The following is a 24,654-nucleotide window of genomic DNA, read 5'->3' on the forward strand; positions in this document are numbered from 1 at the left end:
AAGTAGGAGGCAGGAAATAAACAAGTAAGTGAATGTATTATATGTTTTTCAGGTGTCCCTCTGTTCTCATTGTTTCTTCATTTAGAATGCTATTCCCCATCCTCCTTAGCCAGGTTCAATCTTCCTTTCCACTAAGATCCCAACTCACTACCCCTTCCCTCTACTACTAAATCCACAGCACTTTGAAATTTCTTGGTTCAGTGGTACTGAATTAAGTGGTGCTGTGTGTACCATTTGTTTTATGTCTCTTAGAGTCCATATCTTGTATACTTGCTGTCATATTATTTGTAAAAGCATTGTGTAATATATAAGAAATATAAAACATGCAGGAGGATGATATAACCAACTTCAGGATAATGCTTACAAATGAGGAGGGAGAAGATGTAAGTATGGCAAAATGTACTGTTTTTGTTTCCATTGACTGCTCAAGAAAATATCATGAAATAAGGCAGGTTAAAAAATGGGAATTTTTTGCTTGCAGTTTTGAGGCTAAGAGCAAGTCCAAATCAAGGCACCATCAGGATGATGCATTGTTCCCCGAAGATGGTGGCTTTCTGGGGTCTCCTGCTGGCAATGTTTGTTGTCCAGCTTGTCACATGGCAAGGCACAGGGCAGCCTCTCTTGGCCTTTCTGTTCTCTTCTGGGTTCCATTGAATTTCAGCTTCTTGCTTCTGTGGTTTTCTTTCCCTGTGTCTGAATTGTCTGAATTTCATTCTGCCTATAAAGGACTCCAGTAAAAGGATTAAGACCCATCCTGACTGAGGTGGGCCACAACTTAACTGACCTTATTAGAAGGTCCTACTTAATAAGTTCACACCCACAGGAATGGATTAGGTCTAAGAACACGTTTTTGTGGGGTCTATACAGCTTCAGATTACCACAGTTACTCTCTGTAAATTAGGGTGTGGATACACGGATGAGTGTAAATACTCAATACAAATTTTTGGGTATTAAACTATCATTAACAAGAGCAGTTCTGCAACTTTCTCCCCAGGACTATGCATCTTCATTTGTAAGTGGACAATTACTAGCTTTTAATATGCAAAGCTCTCTTCAAATGTGGCTGAAGCAAATCATAGAATATAGCTTAAATAATCTTTTGAAAATAAAGACTGGAATAAAATATTTGTTAGGAAGAGCTCCTAGCCGCTAAATTAATCCCTTTCAAATGTCAGCTAATATTGTAGGGATGAATAAGTATCAGTGAAAATTCTCTGGAAATTCTCTTACTTCAATGTGGAAAATAAGGGTCAAATAATTTTATTTTTAGGAGGCTATTGTTTTCTACCTATCTGTCCCTCCAACAGTACAGTGTAAGGCAAGATTCTTCACTTTTAACGCACAAGATGGAAAACTCGTAGGCAGTATAAAATAGAAGCTCCATCTTTTTAGTACTACAAGCCATGAGATTCCAACTTGGAAGACTTTAGAAAATTTGCAATTATTCAGGGACCAGTGGTAATAACCTAGGAAGGAGTGAAACTAAATTATGAATTTGGGGCCAACTGCAAAAGTTAGCCGACTACAAAGTTGAAGGGCACAGACCCCACCAGACTGCCCTCTGCTATAGATTCAAGCATCAATTGCAAGTTTTTAGGTGGGAGTGGAAGGGATTCCAAAAGTGCTCTCACTAGAAGGACTCTTTGAACTCACTGAAAATTGTTATACACACAGTTATGGTTTATGATAGGGTAAGATACAAATTAGAATTAGCCAAGGGAAGACATGCACAGGGCAGAATCCAGGACGGGTCCAAATGTAGAGCTTTGTTTTCATCATCCTCGGGAAGCACGGAGGGCATTACCTCCTTCTGGCCATGATATGCGACAACTTGCAAAACTGCCAACCTGGGATGCTCAGCTGAAACTTTAGTGACCAGAGTTTTTAACTGGGGTTTCATCACACACTGTACATGTGGTTCATATTTAGTCTCCAGTCCCTCCTGGAGATTGGTCTAAAACCTTAGTCATCAGTTCCTATGGAGGCTGGAACTGATATCACTTGCTCCAAATCCCCCATCATAATTCACATTGTTAGAGTTTCCAGTGAGCAAAGCTTCCAGGCAAAGAAACTCCTATCAAGCAGGACATTTCAGGACCCCAGAGATCACTTTCCAGTAGCAGAGAGCAAAGGCCAGGCATCTCTTTGGGTAAGGTTAACTCTTTACTACACAGCCACTAAATAGAAAAGAGCCAACTTATCTCTGTGAAATGGAACCACAAAGTTAATGTATCATCTCTTCAAAGCAGCAGGGCCCTGACATTGCTTGAACCTTCCATATGTACCAGGCACTGAGTTAGGCTCCTTCTTTCTATTATCACATTTACCTTTAATAATAACTCTGTGAAGTATTAGAAGAGGATACTGGGGCTTAGAGAAGTTGAGTATATGCTTAAACTCAGAACGACCCACCAGATTTCAGAAATGTGTATGTACAGGTTGTTTTTTCTTCCCCATTCTGGAGATAAGCACATCTTTAGTCATATCTATTTTTTACCTGTTTCATAATGAACATAAGAGTTTCCTGAATGGGTGTTTTCCTTGATCCCACAAAAATTCCATGACAATCCAACCCTAATTGTAGTCCATAAATGATAACGGCAAATCAGGAGGAAAGATGGCTGTAATATTCAATTGTCTGTAACCAATGTGCTGGGAGTCACTGTCTTTCATTCAGACAGTGCAGTTGCATTTTTAAAATGACATCTATTACCACATTAGAGGCGACCCATAATGGTCCCTTTTAGAATGTTTGTCTCAATTGTGGTTATTTAATGTCATTATACCAAATTTCAAAGTATTCACATGGTAAACAGATATAAGCGAAACACTAGATGAATAAGAGCTCATTTTCAAGGTCTAAGAAGTCAGTTCTTCATTTTCTTGCTCTCTTTTATTTATTTATCTTTTAAAATCCTCCAATTGCCTGGGCCTATGAGTTACAGAGCTTCCTCTCTGTGATTGTTGGAAATTGTATGACCAGAAAAGTAAGTTCTTAAAGTTAATCCGTTCCTGTGGGTGTAGACCCATTTTAAGCAGGATCTTTTGGTGAGTAGGATCTTAACTTAAGATGTGACCCACCTCATTCAGGGTGAGTCTTAATCCTCTTAAATGGAGTCCTTTATAAGAAAATGAAATCCAGAGAAAGGGAGAGAAAGCCATGGAAGCAAGAAGCTGAAAAGCAACAAAACCCCAAAGAGAAGGGAGGGACTAGCCGATGCTACCATGTGCCCTGCCATGTGACAGAGGCGTCCAGGATCACTGGCATCCAGTCTTCGGGAAGCAAGCATTGCCTGATGATGCCTTGATTTGGACATTTTTCTTACCTTTAAACTGTTAGCCTGTAAGCTAACAAATTCCCACTGTTAAAAGCCAACTCATTTTATGGTGTCTCCTTTCAGCAGCTAAGCACACTAGCAGCTTATCAAACTAAAACACTCTCTAAAGGAAAGGCTTTCTTAAGTTCTATTATTAATGCATGTAAAATTCAACCAACTCAAGAACCAATTCTCCAATTTTTGGACATAGCTCTGAAATGGCCAAGTTGTCATGTGTGTATATTTTAAATGAACTTATTGTAAAGAGGAAAAACTATATATGACTCTCACACATGCACAGACATGCTTTTGTTTCCCAAGTTAAAACTCCACGTCAGGTTCTGGCTCAGGGCAATTTTAAGCAGTTGAGTTATAAACCCATGAATAAAGAGTTCATACTGGAGATGCTGACAGAGCAGGCATGGCTCTCAAAGTGTAGCAAATCACAGGAGACAGCAACATGTATCTTGGAATAGGTCCTAAGAATTTAGAAGGAACTGGGGATTATCTTATTCCAAACTGTGGTTATATTTGTGGCTTCCAACTATTTGTTAGCTTCTTTTCTGTAGGCACAGTATACAGTTATAAAGATATGCAAACAAAAGAAAAAAATAATTAGCAATATCTTTTATTGTTCTAATTTAACATTATTAAAACAACACAATATTGCTTTGGAAAAAATGCTAGAAAGTAAATCCTCTTAAAAAGAAATTAAGTATACCAATATGCTGGCATATTATTATCTACACAACTTGGCTAGATTACTTTCTGTATCTCTGCCATGGGGAAGCTGTGTATACAATGAGATAAAGAAATCCAGAAAGATGTCTGACATTCCTGGAACTGCCTTACATTTCTAAGACCTGAAGACAGATGAAGTTAAAGTTCATAAATCCTTTCACATAGGAGGTGGGCAACATTTGATGTTGGAGATTCAAATTAAGGGAACAAATTAAAGGACTGAAGCACCCTCTTAGAAGAAGCATTCAGAAAATCACAAAACTAATTCTAAATATTGACTCTAGTTTCAGTGTTAAAAATACATCAGTAACTTCAGCAAAAGAAAATAAAAAGGATCGACAAAGTAAATGTGGCAAAATTTTGTATAGCCATTGGACCTGGGTGCTGGAAACATGGGATTTTATTGTACTACTTGATTTCTATTTTTGTGTATTTTTGAAATTTTTAAAGATAAATTTTATTTTATTTTTTAAAAATATCTCAAGTATGTATCATTTGATGACTCATAATTTTCCATTTGTTTTGGCACTTGTATTATGCCAAGTTCAAATAAAGCTACAAATACCTTCACCAAAATACACAAAATTTTTCATTGCATTTAAATTTTATGACATTGCATATTGCTTTGAAATTTTTTCTGCAGCTGCAATATTTGTGTAGCATTGGGATTTGCCAAGTATTAGTTATGGCCTACACAAGGAAAACTGCTTAGTAACACTCCCATCCATAAATATCAAAACCATTTAAAGCTGACAACACCTTTTGAAAGAAAGCTTAGAGTACTATACACATTGAGTTACCTCCGCTGTGAGCTAAGCAGAACAGTCAACGCCATGAACAGATTTGAAGGAACCTGGGAAAGATGAAGATTTGGAGATGTCTGTAAAAATAGGAAAAGCTATTAAGACGCTGATTTCACCTGTAATGACCTCTGGTTTTAATCTTTTTAACTCAAAATGAATTATTTTAAAAGTCTATAGTCATTTTAATGGTTTTTTCTTTCTTCTGTACTTGGTACAACTTATCTGTTCCAACTCCAGTTCTTAAAAATCAAATTTAGTTCCTTGGCAACTTTTTGATCTTCCCTTGGAACTAATGAGAAGACAGCTGTCCACATGCCAAGAACATTCTTTCGTCAACTGTTCTGTGGCTCTGAGTGAGGGTGAGGGTGCCTATCCCTCCGGGATGCTGGCTTTGTTGGTCCTTTTCATTCTTTATACACTAGTCACTGCTTCGTGTCTCGCCGAGACTCTCAAGCAGATACCTGATTTTCCGGGTCTACTGGATCACTTACTTTCCAAAACTGGCCCAGGATGGAGGCTCTTTTCCTATTGGGACAGATTTCCTAAAATAACCTTGAGCTCACCATCTCCACTCCGTGTATCTAAAGTCACAGTCCAATCTTGCTCCTCTAGATTGGAATCCCCTTTTGACTCTTTTCAAACCTGCCTGGCCCTGATCGGATTTTTCCACACTTCCTACTTCCCCTTCCCTGATTTCCTTTCATTCCCAGCCTACTCCCTGTGGAATTCGTTTATCCCCTGCCAAGGACCAAACTCTGATAGCGTTCATCTGTCTATATGCTATCTTATATGGAAAAAACCAGTTTCTCTAAAAATGGGATAGTCACTATGTCTGTACTTTACTTAATTTCTTCAGCAGATACAGTAGAATATAAACATGTATGCGTTAATTTGTATCTGCACCTGAAAGAGCGATTCGCCCTCATGAGGAAGTCCCATGGTTGATCAGCATTTAATCAAAAGGCCCACTTTATGCAGGTGGCTACTGTAAGTGCTTCAACTATCTTCAGAACCAATTAACACAGAGACTTTGCAAGTTAGCATAATCAATGTTAGGAATAGGTTTCAATGGTGAAATTAGTGGATTGTTCATTAGCAAAATATATATTTGAAGTAGGCTGTCATTGGTGAACTTAGTGGTAATCAAGATGCTGCAGAAACACTTTTCCCCCACCCCATGATTGGATACATAGGAGTTAAAAACTCGTCTGGTCACCCAGCCTTGATCTTTAAATAATACTGTGTCCCATCACTGATTTGGAGGAATTTTGACCTCCTAACTCCAGCTAGGAGGATGAGCTGAATCTTGAAGATGTAAAATCATCATCATTTATTTCAGGTAAAGCTTTTATGAAGTGTTTTTGTTTTTTGTACCTAAAGAGACATAGAGCTTGGACTTTATCAAGGATGCATGACATTTCTTTGTACTTACTTGCTAATAAACCTAAGTATGGGAGAATTCAAGCAGAGAATTGCTTTCATTATGATCTAAAGAGAGGTTATAAGGACTAGGGCAAAACTCCTCCTGTATATTTATCTACTGAGTAAATGTAGCTACTAAGATCTACCATACTGACTTAGATCAGTTTAAAACAAGGTATCAGTTTAAAACAATATATTTAGCATATATATTTACGCATTCATGTCTACCTACCTACCTACATATCTACCTCCTAAAACAAATTTCCTAGTTTCTGGAATATTCTAGCCCAGGAGTTAACAAGGCACAGCCCATAGGCCAAATCTGGCCCACTGCCTGTTTCTGTAAATAAAGTTTTATTGGAACACAGCCACATCCTTCATCTGATAATCAAGGAAGAAAGTATGGTTGTTAAAGCCTTGTCTGATGGGAATGGTACACATAGATGGAATCTCAAAGTAGATGTATTTATATACACAGACATTTCCATTAGAATGAAGCAAGAGGAAGATCTGACTTCCTTCTGACTAAGGAACTCCTTTATGTTTTTGACTTGATTCAATTTTCAAGTTAGCCCTCTAAAACCACTTCAGGACTTACTTTATGAAGATCTGGGAAGAGTTAAAGTAGTTTTGCTAGTCAATAATGAAGAAGGGACTGAAACCTCCTAGCTTCTTAAAACTGGAAATTGAAGCTGAAGGCAGAGCTGCTTTGATGCCTTTCAGGAAGCCACCCATTGTCCATCGCTCATGGCGGGTGGTAACCTCTGCAAGATTCTTCCCTATGAAGTTGTGATACACCGAATATCCTCCCATCTGCAAATTCCTTAGACATGCCAGATAGCACTTTTAATGTATCTACTGCATTCCCCCAGATTTACTTCTTTTTTGACCTAAGTAACAATTTATCTGAGGATATCTTTCAGCTCTGCAATTCAAATTGAGCACCCAAATAAAGTATACACAAACATTCTCTTCCTGCCCTCAACTAAGTCTTTGTAGCCTTAAAAAAAGTCTAAATCTTAAATCATATGTGGAACACTGCGTAGCAAAGAAGGATCCAGGACAAATATGATCCTTGTATTGTAGGAAGTAAATTTATTTATTGATTTGCCACTATTTCAGAGATTCAGGGTCAACATCACTCCTGGGCAGAGAATGGGCAGTTATGGGGTTGACTTCTTAATATTATTCCTACATTTCCCTGCTTCAGCCTCAGAGAAGAAGAAATCTTGACAGCTGTGCTCCTCCCACAGTATTGTAAAACACTACACACACACACACACACACACATATACACACACTTTTTCCTGTAAGTATAAACACAAGTATGACTTGGGTATTCAGATTCATACATTCATTTCTTACCAAGCATGATGCTAAGAAACTAAGTCAACCGTAATGATTCATAAAGATATGGTCCTTTGGAACTTGCAGTCTAGAAAAATCAGCTCTCAGGAAAATGAAGAGCAAGATTTTGTATTTTGGTCTCACTCTGATTTTTCTTCTCCTAAACCAATAACTTTCAGAGAATTGAAAACAAAACAAAACAATATAAAAAACAACCCTACTTCCATATTTCTACTGGAGTTTCAGAATATAGACATTTCCTTTATTTTAGAACTCTTAAACATTGAATTAAAAATGATTATGGCCAGGCTTTCCCCTCACTATTAATAATACTTTGATTTAATTTTACATGTTACATTAATTGAACATTGACAAATTTTAGTAACTCAATTAGCGCTCAATTACTATATTTTAGAAATCATCACACAGCCATATGTAATTACTATATTTCAGAAGAACAAATTGGTGGCAATGTTAATGTTTACTTCTTTTTCCATTCATAAAGTGTTCAATTGTTACTGCATGCCAAGTTCTGTGCTAGAACAGATATAAAGAAGAATCAAACATGAGGACAAGGAAGCTATAAATTAGCTTAAAATGACTGGATTGAGTCTCATCAGTGAGAAAACAAGGAGGAAAGAAATCCCACTCATAGCAGTAGGGACTGTCTGATAGAATCTAAGATTGAATTCCTGACACAGGGAGTAATCAATACACAATGATGTGAAGTGGAATGTGCATCAACTAAGAAAGAATGTGTGAAATGTCTGAAGTGAACAATTCAGTGTGTGACTTGTTTGAATTCTGCAGGTAAGAGATGGAAGATATTCTAACTGATTTCAACCAACCATGACAGACCATGAAATAGGGAAAATATTTAAGCCAGCAAGGTTAAACAGGCTCCCTTCCCCACCTTCAGGCAGTTACTTATCTTCAGAATTAAAAAAAGAAAAACTGCCTTTGTGGAGCATTGCTTAGGTTTCTTTTTAAGTGAAAAAAATTGTAAAATTCTGTGAAAAGAGAATTTTCAGGAAAAGTTAAAACCATGGCTCTCATACAGATATAGAAATGAATATGTTTTAAAAATTTAATTCTACTTATTAATCCATGAGGGTACAAGGCAGATGTTATCATTGACTCAAAAGAGAAACTTAAGTCCAGACACATTTATGGATCAGGAATATTGAAATGAATATGCAAATAGAAGTAAAACTTGTTTTATGGGCTTGGGGAAGAGGGAAGTCAATTGCCTCTCTATGGGAGAAAATTTGCATGTTTATAAACCAGAAGTGTTTCGCTTTGCTGTAAGATATTCACAATTTACAGAATTATAAAATAGCTTCTGTGGAATCGGAATCAAATAACCCTGAAGGGTATAGTTAGAGTCTAGACAATGCATAGGCTTTCACTGAAGCACAAATTCCTTCCTACAATTCTAAACATGGAACTGGAAACATTTTTTTTTTCCAACATGGTTAAAGAACATTGAAACAAAGTGAATTGCCCATTCACATAGTGAAAAAAAATTACAGATATTTTAAAAGATGTTTTAAATAAATGTCTAGAAAAGAACTTGGAATATAACAGGTGCTCTGAAAATGTTGAATAGTTACTGCTGTAGGAATACTGTCATTAATTATTAAGTAAGAATTCATGGTATGAATGGTAGGTACAACAATGAAATCCAATTTAGTAATACAAATGAATATACTATAACCTGGTACAATAACATGGTCAAATCTCACAAACAAAATACTGAGCAAAAAAGTCAGATACATAGAGCCTATATGATTCCAATTAAACAAAAATCAGAAACACACAAAAGTGATCCATGATGTTATCAGTTAGGTAAGGGATTTCCTTTGAAGGGCTAGTAATTGGAAGGGGGTGTGAGAAGGTTTTTTGGATACTGGCAATGTTCTCTTTCTTGAAATGGATATGGGCTACATGGGTGCATTTACTTTGTGAAAATTTGTTGGAATTGTATACTTTAAAAAATGAATACTAATATTTCAATAAAAACTAATGAAAAAGTCATATATAATCACCTCTAAAAACACTTTTAGGTGAAGTTCTACTTACATAAAGATGTATGCCATATGTATGAATAATAAATATCTAAAAGAATATATAACATGATGTTTATAATAATCATCTCTGGATGGTGGGATTATTGATAATTATTACTTAAATGTTCTAGTTTGCTAATGCTGCTGGAATGCAAAACACTAGAAATGGATTGGCTTTTATAAAGGGGGTTTATTTGGTTACACAGTTACAGTCTTAAGGCCATAAAGTGTCCAAGGTAAGTTATCAACAATCAGGTACCTTCACTGGAGGATGGCCAATGGTGTCTGGAAAACCTCTGTTAGCTGGGAAGGCATGTGGCTGGTGTCTACTCCAAGTTCTGGTTTCAAAATGGCTTTCTCCCAGGGCATTCCTCTCTAGGCTGCAGTTCCTCAAAAATGTCACTCTTAGTTGCTCTTGGGGTGTTTTGTCCTCTCTTAGCTTCTCCGGAGTAAGAGTCTGCTTTCAACGGCCATCTTCAAACTGTCTCTCATCTGCAGCTACACTCTCAGCTTCTGTGAGTTCTTCAAAGTGTCTCTCTTGGCTGTAGCTCTTCTTCAAAATGTCACTCTCAGTTGCTCTTCAAAATGTCACTCATAGCTGCACTGAGTTCCTTCTGTTTGTCAGCTCATTTATATGGCTCCAGTGATTTAATTTAGACCCACCCTGAATGGGCGAGGTAACACCTCCATGGAAATTACCAATCAGAGTCATCACCCACAGTTGGGTGGGGCACATCTCCATGGAAACATTCAAAGAATTACAATCTAATCAACACTGATATGTCTGCCCACACAAGATTACATCAAAGATAATGGCATTTCGAGGGATGTAATACATTCAAACCAGCACATTAAATAATGTTTTTCATTTTCTTTGCTTTAATTTAGACAACTTTATATTTTTCCACAAGTCTGTATTTTTTTATATTAAGAAAAACACAATAAAATTTATTTTATTAGCAAGGACATGGACTATTTATTGGTTAAATGTGAAATTAAAAAATGGAATTGTTATGCACATGATAAATATCCTAAAATTCTTGTCACATTGTTGAATTAATTTAATTTATCCTAATGAATTCCAATGAAAGGCTAGAAACATTTTTAGATGAACTAAATGAGCATACATATCATAGGTTCTCTATTTTAAGGAGAGGTGATTAGTGTTCATCACTGTCCTGCAATGATGTTAACTTCATAAAATTATCTGACCCCAAAATAACCTAACATTTCTTCAGAAATCTGAGTTGCCAATTTTTAAGTATTCATATAATTTTCCTCAATATATCCGGAGTGGCCACAGAAAACATTCTGTCTTTGTTTTGCAAATGCCCTGCCCTTAAATGCACAAGGGTTTAAGATTCCTGGGTAGCTATGCAAGTACAAACTCTTGGAGTCTGCATTTCAGCTGTGGTCATGGGTTGACACAGAGCCTCTCAGACCCCTGATCTTGTTCCTGGGGTGCTAGGCGAGCAGAATTTACCAATGGGAATGGGGAGGTCATTAGTTGATGAATGTTGAACCTGAAATCTTGGTTTGATTCCAAACAACCCAGCTGTCTAGAGGGAGGCACAGAAGGCACATCCAGAATCAACTAATGTGCAGGGTAACAATGTACTTGTAATTACAATGTTATCTTGGTAGTGTTTTCCATTTCATGTCTTCATAAAATGGAGAATGCTGCAAAACACTACAATTTAAAAAGTAACTAAATTATCTTTCTTAGAAAACATTTGGGAAATAGAAATATATCTATTTGTACATCTATTAAAAAAATCTGTGATTCTATATTTAGTTAAGTAAGACATAAAAATGAGGTATTCTAGTACATTTCTTCAAAAACAAGTAGTTTCAGAGAAGTTAATTTAGTTGTTCAACACACTTATCTGACTTCGGTTATGTACTGGTTCTTGGGGATATGGTGATTAACATGCAAGTTTTGCTCTAATACCTAACAAAAATTTAAAACTCAAAGACTCAAGAATTTTATAAAAGCTATAAACCCTCTTCTCAAAAAAAGAACATATGTCCACAATTTTTTTAAATGTATATCATTTGTGTATTTTTTGAATTGTTTTTACCGTGATAACGATGTGGGATGAGAAATAACAATAACAGCCATAATATTCATATAATGGTTACTTTCCAGGAGCCAATAACTGGGTTATATTTACATATATTACATATATATTTATGTATATGTAATATACATAAATATTTATAATATACATATATTATTTTATCAAAATGTCAAATATTCTCATTAGGTTGGCATTATTATCCCCATTTTACAGATCAGGAAACTGAGCGTCAGAGAGATTATATATAGTAGTTTATCCAGGGTCATTTGACATTGACTGTGGATCTGCCAAACCCAGGTTGTGGATAATCACCTTAGTTAGACATCAGTTTTGCTTTTCAGATAGGTAAATGACATGCACTGAAATACAATCCTAAATGATTTACTTGTGTATACACTTGAGCTCTCATTTATTGTTATTCCAGGTAATATTAACTATTAAAAAGGAGAGTATTTACTTCTCACTGTTCTAAAGAATGGAAAGAATGAAAAGAAGAAAGCATGAAACATACAACTTTGTGAATATAGAGGGAACATATGCAAAATATAAAGAATATAGACTGTATGAAATAGGACCCAAACTCTGTTCTTTCTTAGTTTATGATGTCACGCAATCTCTTGACTCATTTCTCGGGAATTCAGTTACCCATCATTTGTAAACTAGTCACATAATTTCCTTCATCTATCCAAAGGAGCTACAGAAAATAAAACAATGATTTTATGTCATTGCTTTGCTAAGGCCCTGGGAGCTAGCTATTCAGCCCACCCAGATTCTATCAAGATGTTGTTATGGGAAGAATGAGCTCTTTGTAGCACAAGGCAAGATAATTTCAAGAATGTGGTATTGTATGTGCTGTGATCATTATAAAAATATCTATGCAAGTAACCCACAGCCATTTCAGGATTTATCTCTTTCATCTAATTCTGTACTGTATCATTTGACTATAAAATTATCAAAAGAAGTCCTTTTGTAAATTGAAACTCAGGGTCTAGTTCACATGAGTTAAGAACTGGATCCTCCACACCTTTCTTAATTCCATATCCTAAATTGAGAACAAAATAAGTGTGGCCAAATTGGTTACTACAATTCATCATTTTCTTAATAATTAATAGGGATCATATTAATGATAACCAACAAAATCAATAATGAAACATGGATGCAGAAAAGGGAACTGACTGTTTTGCTTTACCTTCATCTGATTTTCTAGCTTATCCAATATTTTTCTTTTTTATGATGAGGAGATGTATAATACATTCTACTGTAATTTGTTTTATTTAGACAACTCTACATTTAGTGGAAGGCAGTTTAGCACACAGCTTAAATAAACAGTGAAAGTAAGAGAACCTGTGTTCAAACCTTGGCTCAGTGCTATTTGTCTAGGACAGTGGTACTCAAATTTCTTATGTATCAGAATCATCCAGAAGACTCAGTAAAACAGATTACTTGGTCCTATCTCCAGTGATTCTGATTAAGCAAGTCTAAGGTAGCACTAGAGAATTTGCATTTTTAATAAATTCTCAGACAGTGCTGATGCTGCTAATCCAAAAACCACAATTTGGGAATCACAAATGTCAATTTGTCTGAACCTTAGCTTCCTCTTCTGTAAAATAGAGGTAGTAATAGTTCATACTTAATAAAATTTTTAATTTCGAAGCAAACTGATATAGGGGGAAAAAAACCCAAATTCATTATTTTCAATGTAAGTGATAACAATTGAAGAAATCATTCTTTTTAAACTGAGGTTTTAGAGTAAAGTCTATAATGTGATAATCTGGATTTACATTAAAGAAACAAGACTGATTCTTTACTTTCATAAAATCATTCTTGTCTTCTCAAGGATTTTCAGATAGACCATGTGAATATTCATCTTCTTCATATTGTTTAAAGTCAACTTCGATTTACATCCAGAACACACACTGTTGGTTGCCAGTCATTCCTTCTTCTTTCCCTTTAATCCTTGTCTCCCAATTCCCTCGGATATCCACTTTCTTAAGAGTGGCCACATGCTTTGGGATAGGCTGGACACATTTCCCTCCCTACAGTGTCCTGGTTAGTCTAAGCCCCTCTTGGGAATACAATTCTGGTCAATAAGAAATGTGGGGGAATCTTCTAGGGGAACATCGGGGAAATAGTCTTTGTTCATATTAAGTGACACTCAGGAGTAGTTACCTTATTTTATCTGCTGGATCTTGTGGTGTCTGCATGTTGGCTGACATTGCAGAAACAGTCTCATGACCACAAGGGGAGCCAGCCTGAGGACAATATGATGTTGTGAGAATGGGGGAAAAGAAAGATGGAAAGACATCCTGGCCTCTGATTATTTAATTGAACCACAGAATTAACTAACCCTGGATGTAGTCTAACTTTATACTCCCTGTTATATGAAATAATGCATTTTCCTTATTTTTAAAAACCATTTTCAATTTGTAAGTCATTGCTAAAGGTTTCTTAACTGATGGACCAATTTGTAAAGCATGTTATTCTTGAATTAATTAGAATTAGCAGAATAGTAGAATGCCAGGGGTCTCCTTTTAGCTCTAGAATTATAAGAAAGAAGTGACTGAATAAATTACTTTACTTCACTTGGCTTCAATTCCCTCATTTGTATAATGACTGGATAGATCATCTCTAAAGTCTTTCCAAGTTGAAAATGCTGGGACTATTTGATTCCATGCCACATGAAACATATTGATGCAATATCCAATAAACAATGGGATTACACATATGTAGCCTAATGACTAAATAATGCAATGACACTTACACAACATAATGACTGTACAATGTGCTTTTATAGCAATTTAAATGTGGGCTAGTCATGCTAATTATATACTCTCATTTACCTTTAAAGAGTATCTGGTCATTACCATGGTAGAGTTAGTTGAAAATTATAGCTCTCTAAAGGGTATTATAATAAGAAATAATATATTCTTTATAATATTTCAAATTTGAGTGGAGAACAAAAATAATAATTCTCAAAAGTTTTATTACACATACATATGGATATAGATGAGTACCTTAAAAAAAGTTAGGTGTTAGAATGATAAGAAGAAATGAGAACACCATTTTTTTCCTTCTAGAAGTATACACTCTTGCTTCTTCACCACCTTTATGTGGCTTCAAAGGGGTTGCCAAATGGAAGTTGGCGACACATAAAAATCCTGCATGTATTCAACAAAGCATTTCTATTGTTATGGGGACAAATTTCATAAACTGTGTGACTCAGGTATGCAAAAATGGCATAGAAAAATTTCCCTATAACTGCACTTATCTTAGTTTTCAGCCCCATATCCATTAATGGCAAAAAGTAAAATAAAATAAATCAAATCATGGTAAAGCATGACATTTTATGAATTTTGTTAGTTCTTTCTGGGTAAATATTAGCTAATTCAAGATACTCTTACTTACACTTCCTCTTCCCTTCTCTTTAATTCCAGGATGCTTATATAGCAATGAAGAAGACCCATGGGGTCCAGGTCAATAGCATTCAATCCCAGTGGCTTCCACTGATACATAAAAAAAAAAAAAGTTTGCTCTTAGATCATTGGCATTTATCCCTGTTGCACCCACAGTTGATTATGAGTTTTTTTTTTTTTTTTTTTTTTTTTTTTTTTTGTTGTTGTTGTTGTTGTTGTTTTCTGGTCTACAGATCTACAAACTGATACTTCCCTATCCCTGTTGGAGACAGAGGAAAAGATTAGATGCTCTTCCATTGCCCACTAGGCAGGTAAACAACTCAGGGATAAGTGAATAGCTTCCTCAGGCCCTACTTGTTTATTCCTTTCTGATATCTGATATCTATATCCATGTCTATGTTTATGTCTTTGTCTATGTCTATGTCTATGTCTTTGTCTATATCTATGTCTATGAATATAGATATGATCTACCACAACTCTATCTGCTATCTGCTCTATTATTCTCATATATTTGTGTTGTTGGCAGCATCTACAATCTCCACCTGCCAGGGTTCCCACCATTTTTACTCTAGTAGGGCCAGGATGATGTTGGAATGGAAATTTTGTGTGACTCACCACCATCTTAAACCTCACCCGAGAAGCAAGACACAAGTCTGCTCTCCTGTGGGCACACCCAAAACTTTTTGGATTCTTTATCAAATCCTCAATCCTATAGCTCAGCCTTGTGGAGGTAGCAGCAGGTCCCTAGGCTCCCACAGCTTCTGATCCCTGGACATATCCTTCTGATCCTTTCTTTCACAGATGGCTGAACGTTTCAATTCTTTGGGTTAGAAAACTGCCCTTATGTCAGCTCACACACCTTCAAGTCAGTTATTGCCTGAAGTCTGTGCTGTGAGTTCCTTAGGTGCCTCATCTTGATATGCAAAGCTATGTGTTTGAACAAAAAGATGTACTATAATAAGCCTGGTATTTGACATTCAAGGCTACTTCTCTGCTATGAGTTCAACAAACGAGAAACCAGAAAAGTAAGAAAATGCCAAAAAGAAACACTGTGGCAATTGTTTCAGAATTTTATTCTGCATATCCTAAAAATCAGACAACCTGATTTTCCTTTTTTTGGAAATTGTGTGTGTGTGTGTGTGTGTGTGTGTGTGTGTGTGTACGCTCTTCCTTTTTTTTTTTTTTTTTTCCCTTATCTTTCTCTCCAATCACTGTAACTTTCTGTCTCCATAGTGTCTGCCAAGGCCATAGTCTCAAAAAAGGCCATGACTTTTTTTCTCTTTTCACTGCCATTATTTATTACAGACTTTTATTGCTTTTACTTTGATTATTGCAAAAATCTACTGACTGGTTTCTACATTTCCCTTTTATTCTTATTATAGTTCATGCTACATAGAGATTGTTCATTCATTCATTCAATCATTCAAAAAACATCTACTGAGTGCCAGCAGGGTTCCTGGCGCTGGTCTAGACACTGATGATTCAACATTGAAAAAGTGACAAAGAACTTCTCCTTAGAGACTTGTAGCCTTTTAGGAGAGACAGAATGAAAACTAAATGATTAAAAAAGTGTGATAAGAGCAAAGGGTGAACATAGCAGGGTCATCTAATTTAAGTCGGGGAGGCCAGGGAACACTTCTTACAAGCAGTGATTTTTAAAGATAAATGCTAAAGGGTGAATAGGATTTAGGCAGAAGGAACGTTACTGGCAGGAAAAATTGTTTGTAAAAAGGAGCAGAGATGAGAGAGAAATTCAAGGGTATTGGAATGGGACAGGCACAATCAGACTTGAGAGACAAATGCAGAAAAGGTTATCAAGAGACATGCTAAGAAATCTGGACATCGTCTTAAGAGTAATGGAAAGTAATTGGTAGGATTTTTAATAGGGGAATAAGTGAATCAGGTTTGGGTTTAGATGCATTTGGGATTACCTAGGTGGTGGATTAGAAAAAACTGGATGCCCAGTCCAGTTAACAAGCTGAGGCTATAAGCCAAGTGAGTGATGATGATTAACTGGATTAGAATAGAGTGGAGGGAATGGAGAGAAGTGGAGATATTTAAGGCACGGTTCAGTACCAGGACAATGGATATGAGGAGGGAGCCTGGGTGAGGTCAGAATTTCTTGGGTGTCTGTTGGGCAACCCTGTGCTGTTCTAGTTTGCTAATGCTGCCGGAATGCAAAACACCAGAAATGGACTGGCTTTTATAAAAGGGAGTTTATTTGGTTTATTGCCCATAAAGTGTCCATCAACAAAGGGTACCTTCACTGGGGGATGGCCAATGACATCCAGAAAGCCTCTGTTAGCTGGGAAGGCTTGTGGCTGGCATTTGCTTGATCCCAGGTTGCATTTCAAAATGGCGTTCTCCAAAATGTCTGCATCACCTTCCAATGGGCATCTTCAAAATGTCTGTCTCAGCTCCAGCTGGCTAAGGGCTCATTCTGTCTGAACTTAGTGCTCCAGAAAACTAAACAAAACCCTTGCTGAATGGGTGGGGCCACATCTCCATGGAAATTATCTAATCAACGTTATCACCTATAGTTGGGTGGGTAACATCTCCATGGACACTGAACCAATAGGTTCCAACTGAATCCACACTAATATGTCTGCCCCCACAAGAATGCGTTAAAGAATATGGCTTTTTCTGGGGGACATAAATATACAAAACAGCACATTCACTGAGACAGTGAGTCCACTAAGACCTGGCATTTGATTAGAGATCCCATAAACTCCATAATCTTGCCCAAGCAAATTCACAAACATAGCCCCACAAGACCCAATAGAAATGTGTATAAAAAGAAAGAAAAGTAAACTAAAGAACAATTATTAGCAGGGCTTTGGTCCCAAAGGATGGAGTGAAAGGTAAAGACATGCTGGACCACATATGAGACTTGTATATTTGTCAAAATGTCTTGGTTTTGCTTGTTTCTGTTATGCCAAAGTTGAAGCATTTCTCATATTCTATTATTTGTATTCTTAACTAAGACCCTCATAATAGATTATAAGCTCCTCAAGGGCTGTTGATTTGTTTGATTTGTCTTTATTTATTCATTAAGCAAATATAATTGTGTCTTATTATATACCTGGCACTCTGCTGCGTTGGGAAGAAGGAATTTATTGTCAAATGGAGGGAACTGACAAGGATTACAGAAAGTATAAAGAATGGTAAATTAGGATCTGATGCATTTAGGAGAGTGAATCCAGCAGTGATAGGAACTTTTCAGCATAGAGACCAGTGTTTTTCACAAATAATAGTACATATTTACTGAAATAATTGTTTTCTATTTTTTATAGTTCAGTATCTCATTTTTCTTTCCTCTTGTATCAGGGACTTTAATAAGCAATGTGTCTTTTTTCTATTCTTAAAACATATTCTTGTGGTATTCCTCATATTTTTGCTCACCTCCAGCAGATTGAGCTTTATGTATTTATTTATATCTTCAGCAAGGTGGTGTGCTGAAGAAAATGTGTGCTGTAATCATGAATAAGACTGATGTCCTTAAGTACATTAAAGACTATACAAGTATTGGTTAGAATAGCCCTTTGTTACAAGGAAATAAAAAAGTCTCATAATAGGATATCTATCTCATAGGCTTTTAATCATTTTTTTTTCCCTTTGACTAATGATATTTTATTAACTTTGCAGTATGCCAGCTCATTTCATGGGTTCAAAGCCAACCTGACATAATAGAGTCCTTTTAACAACCCACTAGAAACAGTTGGTATAAAGTCCAAAATATTTCAAGCAATGAGCATTTCTCAATTCACTAATAAGTTCTGTGTCAATCAGCTATAATAGAAGAAAACCCCATCATTAGAGACCCAAGGCAAACTCTCAATGATTGGAATATCCCTGTTGCCTGATGGACCTTTTTTTTTTTTTTTTAATATTTTAGTATTTTAGTGACATATACACAACTTAAAATGTCCCCCTTTAACCACATTCAGATATATAATTCAGTGGTGTTAATTATATTCACAATGTTGTGCAATAAACACCATTATCCATTACCACAACTTTTCCATCAGCCCCACCAGAAATTCTGCACCAATTAAACTTTTACTTCCTCTTCCCTACCCCTTTTCAGTCCCTACTGACCTGTATTCTAGTTTCTGACTCAGTGAATTTGCTTATTTTAATTGTCTCACTTCAGTGATATCATACAAAATTTGTCCTTTTGTGTCTGGCTTGTTTCACTCAACTGATATCTTAAAGTTTCATCCATGTTGTCGTATGAATCAGAACTTCATTCCTTTTTAATGCCAAATAATATTGCATTGTATGCGTATACCACATTTTGTTTATTCATTCACCAGTTAATGGGCACTTGGGTCACTTCTATCTTTTGGCAATTGTGAATAATGCTGCTATGAACATCAGTGTGAAAATATCTATTCGAGTCCCTGCTTTTAATTCTTTTGAGTATATACCCAGAAGTGAGATTACTGGGTCATATAGAAATTCTGTACTTAACTTCCTGAAGAACTAACTGTTTTCCACAGTGGTTGAACCATTTTGCATTTCCACCATCAATGAATTGAGTGTTACTGTTGTGCTACATCTTGTCCCACACTTCTTATTTTTCCTTTTTTTAATAGTAGCCATTCTAGTGGGTATAAAGCAGTTTCTCATTTTGGACTTGGCACCTTTGTTGAAAATCAGTTGGCCATAGATGTGAAGGTCTATTTCTGAACTCTCAATTAAATTCCATTTGTCTCTATATCTATTCTTGTGCCAGTACCATGCTGTTTTGACCATTGTAGCTTTGTAATATATTTGAAGTAAGGAAGTGAGAGTTGTCCAACTTTGTTCTTTTCCAAGATGGTTTTTGCTGTTCAGGACGCCTTACCCTTTGATGTAAATTACATGATTGTCTTTTACATTTCTTCAAAGAAGGCTGCCGGAGTTTTGAATGAGATTGTGCTGAATCTGTAAATTGCTTTGGGTGGAATTGACATTTTGAAAATATTTAGTCTTTTAACCTATGAATGGAATGTCCTTTATTTATTAGTTTTTTTATTTCTTTTGGCAATGTTTTGAAGTTTCCTATGTAAAAGTCCTTTACAACCTTGCTTAAATTTATTCCTAGATATGTGATTCTTTTACTTTCAATTATAAATGGAATTTTTTTCTTAATATCCTCCTCAGATTGCTTATTACTAGTGTATAGAAACATTACTGATTTTTGGGTGTCAATCTTGTACCCTGCCACTGGATTTGTTTATTAGCTCTAGTAGATTTGTTGTAGATTTTTCATAACTTTCTCTATATAAGATCATGTCACCTGCAAATAGTGAAAATTTTGTTTCTTCCTTATCAATTTGGGTCCATTTTACTTCTTTTACTTGCCTAACTGCTCAGGCAGGAGCTTCCAATACAATGCTGAATAACAATGGGGACAGCAGGTATCCTTGTCTTGTGACCAATCTAGAGGAAAAGCTTTCAGGCATTGACAATTGAGTATAATGTTAGTGGTAGGTTTTTCATATATGCCCTTTATCATGTCGAGGAAGTTTCTTTCTTCCCTAGTTTTCTAAGTTTTTTTTTTTTTTTAATCATCTTCAAGAAAGGGTGCTGGATTTTGTGTAATGCCTTTTCTGCATTGAGATGATCATGTTGCTTTTTCCTTTTTCTTCCTGTTAATGTGGTTATTATATTAATTGATTTTCTTATACTGAAACTTCCTTGCATACTTGGAATAAATCCCACTTGATCATGGTGTATAATTATTTTAATGTGCTGTTGGATTCAGTTTGCTAGTATTTTCTTGAGGAATTTTGCAGTTATATTCATAAGGGATATTTATCTGTAATTCTCTTTTCTTATAATATCTTAATCTGGCTTTGGTATTAGATTGATGTTGGCATCATAGAATGAGTTAGTTAGTATTCCCTCCTCCTCACTTTTTTGGAAGAGTTTGAGCAGAATTGGTATTAATTCTTCTTGGAATGTCTGGTAGAATTCACCTGTGAAGCCATCTGGTCTTGAGCTTTTCTTTGTTGGGAGGTTTTTGATAACTGATTCAATCTTGTTGCTTGTAAATGGTCTGTTGAGATTTTTTTTTTTTTTTTAATTTCTTCTAGAGTCAATGTATGCTGTGTGTTTTGAAGAACTTGTCCATTTCATCTAGGTTGTGTAATTTGTTGGTGTATAGTTATTCATAGTATCCTCTTATGATCCATTTTATTTCAGTGTGATCAGTAGTAATGCCTCCCCTTCATTTCTGATTTTAATTCATGTCTTCTTTCTTTTTTTCTTTGTCAGTCTAGCTAAAATTTTGTCAGTTTTATTGGTCTTTTCAAAAAACCAACTTGTGGTTTTGTTAATTCTCTCTCTGTCTCTTTTTTAAATTATTTCATTAATTTATGCTCTAATCTTTGTTAGTTCTTTCCTTCTGATCACTTTGTGTATAGTTTGCTGTTCTCTTTCTAGTTCTACAAGTGTGGCTTAGTCTTTGATCTTAGCTCTTCCTTCTTTTTTTAATGTAGCATTTAGAGCCATAAATTTCCCTTTGAGCACTGCCTTTGCCATGTCCCATAAGTTTTGGCATATTGTGTTCTCATTTTCACTGATTTCAAGAATTTACTGATTTTCCTTGTGATTTCTTCTTTGACCCATTGATTATTTAAGAATGTGTTATTTAATTTCCATGTATTTGTGGATTTTCCAGTTCTCTACCTGTTGTTGATTTCCAGCTTCATTCCACTGTGGCCAGAGAAGAGAAATTGTATAATTTTGATCTATTTAAATTTATTGATACTTGTTTGGGACTCTATATGTGGTTTACACTGAAGAATGAGTTATGTGCACTTGAGAAGAATAATTATCCTGCTTATTTGGTGTGCAAAGTTCTGTAAATTTCTGCTATGTCTAGTTCATTTATGATATTATTCAAGTTCTCTGTTTTCCTATTGATCTTCTGTCTAGATGTTCTATCTATTGATGAAAATGGTGTACTGAAATCTCCAACTATTATTGTCAAAGTGTCTATCTCTTTGTTCAGTTTTGCCAATGTTTGTTTGCTTCATGTATTTTAGGGTACTTTGGTTAGATGCATAAATATTATGATTGTTATTTCTTCTTGGTGAATTGGTTCTTTTATTAGTACAGTGTTCTTCTTTGTCTCTTATAACAGTTGTTGTCTTAAAGTCTATTTTGTGTGATATTAATATAGCTACCTTATCTTTCTTTTGTTTACTATTTACATGGATTCTCTTTTACATCCTTTCAACTTATTTGTGTCTTTGGGTCTAAGGTGAGTTTCTTATAAACAACACAGAGCTGGATTGTACTTTTAAAAAATATCCATCTGCCAATCTGTGTCTTTTGATGGGGGAGTATGATCCATTAACATTCTGTTATTACTGTAAAGGCAGGACTTGCTTTAGCTATTTTATCCTTTGTTTTTTTTTAATATATATTTCACATCTTTTATTATCTGTCTTTTCCTTTATTGCAGGTTCCTTTTGTATATAGTCATCTTTTGTGATGTATCTAATTGTTCCCTTTCTTATTTCTTCTTCTGTATATTTTTAAAATTCTCTTTTTGTAGTTACCCTTGGCTTTGTATTTAAAAAACCTAAGTCTATAACCTACTAGTGTGAATAGATATCAACTTAACATCGTTAGCATAGAAGTTCTTTGATCCCATATCCCTCTGATTCCCTCTTTATGTTGTTTTTGTCCCATATTACCACTTTTTATTTTGTATGTCTGTTACCAGGAAATGTGATTATTTCTTATTCAACTGTATTCTAACTTTTATAGGAATTAAAGAGTAGAGTTACATATTGAGGATACAGTGCTAAGGGTTTTGCTTTTGCCTATTTAGTTATCCTTACTGAAGACCTTCATTTTTTCATACTCCTCCAAGCCACTCTCTCCTTTCTTTTCCTTTCAACTTGAAGACCTCCCTTTAGCAATTGTAGAACAGGTCTTTGGTGATGAACTCTATCAGTTTTTATTTATTTGGGAATGTCTTAAACTCTACCTCATTTTTGAAGGACAGTTTTGCCAGATAAAGAATTTAGGGCTGGCAGTTTTTTTCTTTCAGTGCCTTAAATGTATCATGCCATGTCCCTTTCATCCCCGTGGTTTCTGATGAGAAATTGACCCTTAGTTTTATTGAAGATCGCTTGCTGCTTTTCTCCTGTTGCTTTCAGAGTTTTCTCTTTATCTTTGGCATTTGACATTCTGATTAGTATGTGTCTTGGAGTAGGTCTAATAGGGCTTGTCCTGTTTGGAGTATGCTGTGCTTCTTGTGCATGTATATTTATGTTTTTTTTTTTTTAATATGCTTTTTTGTTGTGGCTGAGAATATTTTCATGTGATTTTGTCCATTTGTATATCTTCTTTAGAGAAATGTCTATTCAACTCCTCTGCCTATTTTTTAATTGGGTGTCATTTTTTGTTGTTAGTTGTAGGATTTCTTTATATATTCTGGATATTAAACCCTTAACAGATACATGGTTTCCAAATATTTTCTCCCATTCTATAGTGTGTATCTTCACTTACTTGATAATTTCATTTGATGCATAAAAGGTTTTAATTTGGATTAGGTCCAATTTATCTATTTTATCTTTGCTCATGCTTTTGGTATACAGTTTAAGAACTTATTGCCTATCCCCACTATGTGGGACCCAACTCCCAGGGGTGTAAATCTCCCTGGCAATGCAGAATATGACTCCCAGGGATGAATCTGGACCCAGCATCATAGGATTGAGAATATCTTCTTGACCAAAAGGGGAATGCAAAATGAGATGAAATAGTTTCAGTGGCTGAGAGATTTCAAATGGAGTCAAGAGGTCACTCTGGTGGACATTCTTATGCACTATATGGATAACACCTCTTAGGTTTTAATGTATTGGAATAGCTAGAAGCAAATACCTGAAACTACCAAACTCCAGTCCAGTAGTCTGGACTCCTGAAGATGATTATATAATAATGTAGATTACAAGGAGTGACAGTGTGATTGTGAAAACCTTGTGGATCACACTCCCTTTATCTAATGTATGGATGGATGAGTAGAAAATGGGGATAAAAACTAAATGACAAATAGGGTAGGATGGGGGGGATGGTTTGGGTGTTCTTTTTTTACTTTTATTTTTTATTCTTATTCTGAGTCTTTCTGATGTAAGGAAAATGTTCAGAAATAAGATTGTGGTGATGAATGCATAACTATATGACTGTAATGTGAACAATTGATTGTATACCATGGATGATTGTATGTTATGTGAATATATTTCAATAAAACTGAATTAAAAAAAAAAAGATTAAAGCATGAGCCAAGTGAGGGATTTACCTTTGCCATGAAGGAAGCAAGACATATATCAAGATTTCCATTATAAATGGATCTTTCACAGAAAATTTAATTTTGAAAACAGCAATGAGGTATACATCATTATCTTCAAATCTACAAAGGCTTTTCATACATTGGATAACAATAAAGTATCTGATATCAT

This window comes from Choloepus didactylus, chromosome 13, assembly GCF_015220235.1.
Source record: "Choloepus didactylus isolate mChoDid1 chromosome 13, mChoDid1.pri, whole genome shotgun sequence".
NCBI lineage: Eukaryota > Metazoa > Chordata > Mammalia > Pilosa > Megalonychidae > Choloepus > Choloepus didactylus.